The sequence below is a fragment of the Diospyros lotus genome, chromosome 6 (genome assembly GCF_014633365.1).
Source record: "Diospyros lotus cultivar Yz01 chromosome 6, ASM1463336v1, whole genome shotgun sequence".
In the NCBI taxonomy this organism is placed as follows: Eukaryota; Viridiplantae; Streptophyta; class Magnoliopsida; order Ericales; family Ebenaceae; genus Diospyros; species Diospyros lotus.
The window spans coordinates 12,257,454-12,266,241 of NC_068343.1; the positions used below are offsets into that span (position 1 = coordinate 12,257,454).

At 28.2% G+C, this 8,788-nt stretch overlaps 1 long non-coding RNA gene across 1 annotated transcript; it reads right to left on the reverse strand.

Moving 5' to 3' along the window:
• Positions 1 to 4,814: 4,814 nt before the first annotated feature.
• LOC127804818 (uncharacterized) lies at positions 4,815 to 5,699 on the reverse strand. The gene is made up of 2 exons (XR_008023747.1): positions 5,286 to 5,699; positions 4,815 to 5,126 (listed from the first exon to the last, which is right to left on the reverse strand). It is a non-coding gene; the product is annotated as an uncharacterized LOC127804818 (long non-coding RNA).
• Between the last annotated feature and the right edge of the window lie 3,089 nt (positions 5,700 to 8,788).

Below are 8,788 nucleotides of genomic sequence, written 5' to 3' on the forward strand. Positions count from 1 at the left end.
CACGTCCCTATAGCCTCCACATGTGAGCCCATCTTGTTTCCGAATAAGATATTTTGCTCACTTTTCACTGGCTTCCTTAGATTTTGCATACCCTGCAAGGAGTTTGCAGTATGGACTGTAAAGCTAGAGTCAATCCACCAAGTGTTAATATTAACATTAAGCATATTAGATTCATAACAAACAAACGAGGTTGGATTACCTTTATCCTCAAGCCATTTCTTGAATTTAGCGCAATCATTCTTCATGTGTCCATTCTTCTTATAGAAGAAACACTTGGATTCCTTCTTAATATCAGTTTAGGGTGGTATTTTACCCTTCTCCTTCTGATTGGCCTGAGATTTGCCTTTTCCCTGTGTTGTAGTCAGCATTGCACTTTCACCATGCTCTATCACAAGCCTCCATTCCTCTTAAACACACATGATCATTAATTTATTGATTGACCATTTATCTTTATTTGTGTTGTACGAGATTTTGAACGACCCATACTGTGGTGGGAGAGTATTCAGGATACAATGCACTAAAGAAATAAATCGGATAATGTAATCTCGAGTTTCTTAAGTTGAGCCCAATGTCCCTCATCTATATGATGTGCTTATGCATACCTTTCACGCTGGTGAGCCTCAAGGATGAGAACTTCATAATTATGGTGCTTGCAAGTGCCTTATTAGAAGTGATAAATTGATCATCAATCGTTTTCAACAAGTCTTGAACCTTTTTATGCTAATCGACAAAACCACGTATACCAACAAAAAAATTAGTATTAATGAATATCACTTTGAGACAATTAGATCTCTCTCAACGTTCATAAAGTGAGATGTTCACTATAATGTTAGTATCAGTGATTGCTAATGGCTCGTATTTCCTAATAGTATAGTCAATGTCCATCCACCCTAGATGGAGAAGAATTATTTCTTTTCATATCTTAAAGTTATCACCTGTTAATTCAAGAATATCGCAACGAATATCAGAGAAATTAACAAGTTGTGAAGCTGTATAAATATTATAAATGCTTATGTCAAAATTTTGAGATCTAATTAAATAAATTGCATGTTTTACCAATGTAAATCATACATAAATGAATCTAATAACATAAAAATTGCATGTGGGCTAAATTTTTAATTCAAACAGATTCATGTGTTCTTTATAATAGAAGTATCAAATTATATACTTAATTCATGATTTATGGATATATTATGAGAATAATTCTATTAAAAATAAACTTTATGATAAAACTATCAAATTATGTACTAACTCATAATTCCTGTAGGAATATTATGAAAATAATTTGATATTTTATCATAATTAATTATATAAATATAATAAAAGTTCATGTAGGATAAAATTTATAATATTAAATATAATTAATTACAATTCTTTATGTGATCCTAAACATAATATATAATTTTATTTAATTAAGGATGTTGTGGCTAATCCTTAATTAATTAAAATTATATGGATCACTAGACATTTAAATATTATGCATAAAATTAAATTTTATGCAAATAATATGTATTTCATATTTTAATTATGCACCAAAAATATTCTCATATATCATGCAATAAACATAAACATAATATTGCATAATTAAATCATAATATTATGCACATATTATTAATTTTATGCAAATGAACTCATTCAACATATTGCATAAATTAATATGGATAGAATAAATTAATTCATGCAAATAAGTTGAAACAAATAATTACAAAATTCTTTTTGTTTTTTTAACAGAAATGGGCCAACAACTATCCTTAATTTTGCAGGCAAATAATGGGTTAAAACATGCAAGTCCAAAGTGGAAAAATATGCAAGCCCAATAGCAAATTAAAATATGTGAGCCCAATAATGAATTAAAACATGCAAAGCCCATCCCACTTAAAAGCCCATGAAAACACTAGAAATTTTTAGACCCAATAATAAATTAAAACATATAAGGCCCACCTCACTTAAAAGCCCGTGTAAAACCAGTCCATTGAATGGCCAAATTGAAGCACTAGCCCATAAAAAATCAGCCCACTAAATGGCCTAATTGAAACACCAGCTGAACAGTGTTGTCCTCAATCTCTATCCGGATATTTTCAACCCATCAAGTAGACCCGGTTAAATCTCAAGATTTCAACCATTAAATTAGATGATTCAAATTATAGAATATTAAAAAAATAATTTTCTAAAGATTTCTAAACTCAAATAATCAAAATATTCCAGAAAATTACAGATCAAATCTAAACTTCAACGAAATCTATTTTTGATTTTTTTTTTAGAATTTTGGAAACGTCAAGGCAAAAGTAAATAATGGCTCTGATATCAATTGTTAGACAAATAAACCAATCTAATATGCTACAAACATCTAATAACATTTAGATCAATGCAGAAAATAAATTGTGGATTAATTGTTGTGATCAAGCAAATAATGGTATTTTTTTTTGCTTAATATAAAATACCATTTTAATATTTTTCTTTTTGTGTTATTTGTTGGACACAAGTTCATGTTTAAAAGAATAAAAACACACGCTCAAATATTTAGAGACTTTAAGTTCGAGTCGTGTTATACATACATTTTTTATTTATTTTTTTTATTTTTTATTTAATTTGTATTTGTTGTTATAATATAAGTATTTTAATGATTACATTCGTGTTATTGTTGATTAAAATGGTTTTATATATAAAAAAAATGCTTCTTTTAATTCTGAAAATTAAATTAATGAAAAACACTTAATATACCGACTATTCATTCTTATTTCAAAATCATAAGCTTTCTTGGTCAACACCCCCATATAATTAATTGCCCTTACTCGTGTCATTCTCCATATAGCTGTGGTGCTTATCTCTTTTATGAATATAATAATAATAAAAAAGACCATGACGTCTACCAAAAACAAAAAAAAAATAAAAATAAATTGTGGATTACCTCCTACCATTGTTGTTTTCTCACGTTTTTTTGTTAGTTTTGACACTTCCAAACTTTAAAACACCCCGAATAATGGTGTATGATGAAGAGAAAAATATGATAGATGTTAGGTACCAAACCATGTATATATATGTACATTCTTCTATTAAGAACGTGCATCCATTATTATTTTACCACTCTACTTTTTTAGCTAAATCAACATAATTGGCACATAATAAAAACATTGAACCATTATTAATCGAAGAACTTTACATTGAGACCAAAGGGCCAAACTTGGGGAGTTATATGGTTGATTTACCCTTATAATTTTCTATTTTTATTTGTTTTCCCCTTATAATTTTCTATTTTTATTTGTTTTCCCCTTATCTTATTCATCTATATCAAGTTTCAATCTTGAAGATGTATGTCTAACAAGTGAAATTTTATTCTTTAATTTTTAGACAAATTTGTAAGTGTTTATTATAAGATTAGTAGAGAAAAATATAAAATTTGTATTGTTTTTATGATGTCTTGTTCTTTTTTATTCATCTTTGTAAACATTGTTATCAGTGCAACTTCATCCTCGCTGAAATAATTTTCTAAGTTGGCCACTGCAACCTCACCTCACGTCCAAAGCACTACGAAACCATGCTATGGCGTGTTGTGGGTCAACCCCAACAGAAGAAACTCAACTCCACTCAAATTGTCGACCATCATGGCCATATCAACCCCACTTGGAACTACCACCTTGTGTTCCAAATCACAACACCTCATGGCTTTGTGACACCCCCTTGTCAAAATGGTCCATCCGCTCTAGTCACCCAGAAACACAAATCATATCCGTTCGCTTCTTAACGCCAAATTGGCTGGCCTGGCCATCACAATTCACAATTTATAGGATTCGGCCAAACTAGAAAGGTGTGTTTGATAATATGAAAAATACATGAAAAATGTCATATCTAAGGAATTGAATTCCATCTTTAGTATTTGATATATTATATTTTCTATAGAATTGAATTTCATGATACAATCATTAAAACATGTTTTTGCCTATTTTCATGAAAAATTATATCTAAGAGAAGATGATTCTCATTTTTCATGTAAGTTGAAAAATGACTTCTTTTCCACCTTAATGTAATCAAACACACCCAAAAAATTTTATCCAGACCAAAGCGGGGAAGAGGTCCAATCCTCCCTCTACTCGATTTTGGTCATAGATCTATTAAGTAAAAATACAAGTGATACCCTCGTGTGTTTTTGGAAACAATAAAAACCTTTGATGCTATTAAAAAATTGCATAAATTCACTATTTTTCCCTATACTATTAAACATTTTTTTCTCTTTCTCTCTCTAAGCATATTTTCTGTAATACAGAAAATATATTTAAAAGCTAAATGTATAAATTTGAATATATATATATATAATATCTAAAAAAATTAAGGAAATGCACTAGCAGTAGTGGTGGAGCATACAAAAAAAAAAAAAAAAAAAAATTAATTTGTGAATATACATAAAGATTTGAATATATATATATATAAATGGAATGCATTGGTAGGAGTAGGTTTATCAATGAGTCTGGACTAACCTAAACATGACTACTTTATATTTATTATGTTTATTAGATGAGTTGAATTTGAACAGACCACTTTTTTCTAAAGTTCTAAGAAAGACCTAGTTTGATCCATTATTAACCACCCATCCATTCCCCCCCGACAATTCAATTAAAATTCATTTCAAATTGTAGAAAGAATGCAAAGGTTTTAAATTGAGATGTAAAAAGGGGATAATTATAAACTAATGATAAAATTAGTTTAAAGTTAATTCTATATATTTGATTAAAAACCATGAGTTCACATCATTTTTGTTTTTTAAATAAAATATACAAATAATATTTAAAAAATAATAATTTTATTAACAAGGCTTCATAAACATCAAAATGATGTATTTGTCTGCATAATAATAGAATAGATACAGAATAACACACAGACTTGTATGTTTTTATATACACATACTGTAGTGTAGTGTATGGGATATAAAAAGTATCTAATCAACAAACAACACAAGGCGTGACTTGTTTTTAAATGAATTTGGGTGGGTGGGTGGAGTCTGGCCTTTGGTAGGGTTTGGACTTGGTGAGTCTTCTTTTTCATTTCTAGACTAGAAAAGAAGATTACAAGCAGCAGAAGGAAACAGGGCTGTGGGAGAGTGAGGCCCAACCTCAACCGGCAAACTGGAATCCCTGCAACACGAAGATATATGAAGCTGCTGGGTAGTAGATATCAAACACGGAGCAGCACAAAAATCATCACATATCAAACTCTTTTAAGTCATTTCTTTAAGAAATCCCAAATATTTAAAAATTGAAAATGAGAGCAGTAAGGATTCAATATTAAAATACCTTAAACAAAATTCATTGCTCATGGAACATATAATTTGACACCCATATACCATAGTCCAAAGACAGAGATATATATATATATATATAGAGAGAGAGAAGATGGGTGGTTTTAATTAGTATTGATAAGAGAATCATGATTAAAGTTGGGTAAGACAGGGAAAGGACAGAACAGAAAAAGGAGAGGCATTTGATTGTTTTTTTTGGCTTTGTGACTGATTAGATCATCCATCTTCCTCCAGCATAGTGGATTCTCCTAGGTTTCATTCGACAAATTTCATATAAACTTTTCAGTTCAGTGCATTGTTGACATGGGGTTTTGTTGCTTTATTTTTGGCTGCACTGCAGGGTGATGCGCATCGCATTGTCACTGACCATGGTTTCCAACACCTCCCATACACGTACAATGCCCTCCAATCCTTCTCATTCATCAATTAACTTTTGTGAACATATATATATATATATATATATGGACAGAAAATTAAAAAAAAGAAAAGAAAAGCGTGTGAAGGGGGCGGTGGGCAGTCTAGTCTTCCCCCGCGTTATTCACGGCGGAATGGGGCCCTTGAGCGATGACTCATTGCCAAGTCTTCTGCGTAATCATTTTAAACAAAAATGATTAATTCTCATGTTTATCATCACACTTTTAACAAGGCAACTGGATATTATACTTAAACACGCAATCAATGAGAATGGGCAGCAATATTATTATATTTTAAGACTGTTTTAACAATAAGCAATTAATGAATGACCCATCTCAACTCTTGATTGCATCAGATATCATATAGTTAATTTGACCTAGAGTTATATAAGAGGGTAAATTCACTTCTAGAGCACAACTAAACTAATCGCCAGAAAGCTACGGTCAATAATAACGTGGAAACCTTCAAACTTGCCTTCAAAGCTACCGTCCTTGACATTTGTGTATTTGATAAAGAGTGACTTAGAAAGAAGAGAACACGGGAGAGTGACAACACGAATTCAAAGACCATATTGCTATATATTTCAAAACCAATAGAGTTGACGTTTCAAAATTTAGAATACAAGTTTTGAAATTTACTTAAAAAAGAAGCTTCGAAATATTATTATATATACAAGTTTTAAAACATTATTATTCAAGTTTTGGCAACTACTGAAAAACGAGGACAAAACTTTTTATTTTCCAATTCAGTCCCCACTTGTGAAATATATATTCAGCTCTAACATTGCTGGGTGTTTACAGAACCTTGCCCTAGCTTAATTTGCGGCAGTAGTTTTCAATCCCTGCCCTGGTTAGCTACCTGGAGCTTATATTTGTATATTAGAAAATTTTAAGTTCATATATATATATATATATATAGCTAGTAGTCATCAATCCTATTGCTATGTCTAATAAGATGTATGACATTATAATTATTTTTCATACAAATAGGAAATATCACACGATTTGATTCATTTGTTACCCACCACCAAATTTCATTTTTAGCATATCAAATTCCATTTCAATTCTAAAAACATTCATTTAGGGCCAACTAATTTTGTTGTTACTTTGTATATGTGAACTCTCTGTTTATGATTTCAAATTTTTATATTCAGTTTTTGTTTCCAATTGAAAAAAAAAAAAAAAAAAACTAATCTTTCATTTGACTTTTACTATTATTTCAAAGAATTTAAAATTGAAAATGTAAAATGTCATTTGATAGGTCTAAAAAGAGATGAAACCATGGTTAAATCTCAAATAACTTAAGTTTATTTGACTCCGTAAAAAACGGGTAAATCACACCAAAAGTCATAAAATTTTGGTGTCCTTTTCAATTTGGTCACTAAACTTCAATTCCTTGTAAAGTGATAATAAAACTTTAAAATGTTTTGTAATATGGTCACTAAGTGATTTTTGTATAATTTCTCACCAAAATTGCTGACGTGCCAATGGCCACATCATCGCCACGTCAACAATTTTGGTTAAAAAATCATTTTAGTGACCACATTGTAAAATATTTTAAAATTTGTTATTACTTTGTAAGAAATTAAATTTTAGTGACCAAATTAAAAAGAACGCTAAAATTTTGTGACTTTTGGTGTGATTTACTTGCCAAAAACTAATAAAGGGTATGTTCAAGTCGAAAAGAAAAATCAAAGAGATTTTTAGAGACACAAGTACGTATAAGAAGTTTTTGTACAAATAATTCAAATCATAAAAAAATTGAGGACAATTTACATTAATTTTTTCTCCAGAGCATCTGGAAGTTCATAATATATATATATGCATATATATTTTGCTTATATATTTTTTTGGCTTAATATAAGTGCATTAATTGGTAAAAAAAATACGAACAAACTAAAACAAAAACAACATAAAATACCATTTTAGTATTTTTCTTGTTGTGTTAGGTTGCGTTCTCTTTATTATTTTCAAGTTATTTTTAGTTTTTAATTTTCTAAAATAATGAAAACGCGTTCTCTTTATTGTTTTTAAAAATATATCTTTGAAAATAAAAAAGAATTATAAAGAAAACTCAAAACAACAAAAAATTATTTTGAATGTTTTCATTTAAAACAAACTCTAAACTCAAAATATATTTATTTATTTATTTATTCATATTTTATTATTGTAATGAGAAAAAATATTATAAAATTCATTAACTTTAAAATAAATATATATCTTTAATAATATATTAATATTAAATATTTCTAATTTACTAAATAATCAAATTTATTGAATAAAATATCATTAAAAAATTATTTTTAAAATTTCAAAGAGAACGCGTTTTCTAATTTCTGTTTTGAGAAATAATTTTTTAAAATGATAAACAGAACGCGTTTTCAATTTTCTAAAAATAGACTATCAAAACAGAAAATTAAAAATGAATTCAAAACTCAAAACTGAAAATTGAAAAGTAAAAAGAACGCAGCCTTATTTGTTAGACACAAGTTCATGTTTAAAAGAATAAAAACACACGGTCAAATATTTAGAGACTTTAAGTTCGAGTCGTGTTATACATAACTTTTTTATTTAATATGTTGTTAATTTGTATTTTTTTTTTTGTATTTGATGTTATAATATAAGTGTTTAAATGATTACATTAGTGTAATTGTTGATTAAAATGTTTTTATATAAAAAAATGATTCTCTTAATTCTCATAATTAAATTAATGAAAAACACTATAAATATACCGACTTTTAGGGGGCATTTGGTACGAAAGAAGTTTTTAAATTCCTAGAATTCATTATTTCTGAGAATATTCTTGGAAATCTTTCATTTTCAGGATTTGTGTAATTTTATATTTGGTTAGATTTAAATATTTTCAAGAATATTAAGTATTCTTCTCTGAGAATGTTACATTCCTATGTTTAGTTTAAATGTAACATTCTTGAGAATTCATATTCTTTTTCTAAAATTATATTTATTTAATTTTTTATTTAAAAATAATAAATTATTTTTACTATATAAAATACTAGGACCCACATCTCTAGAAAGTAAAAAAAAAATATCATTTTTTTACATATTATATATATACATGTATATA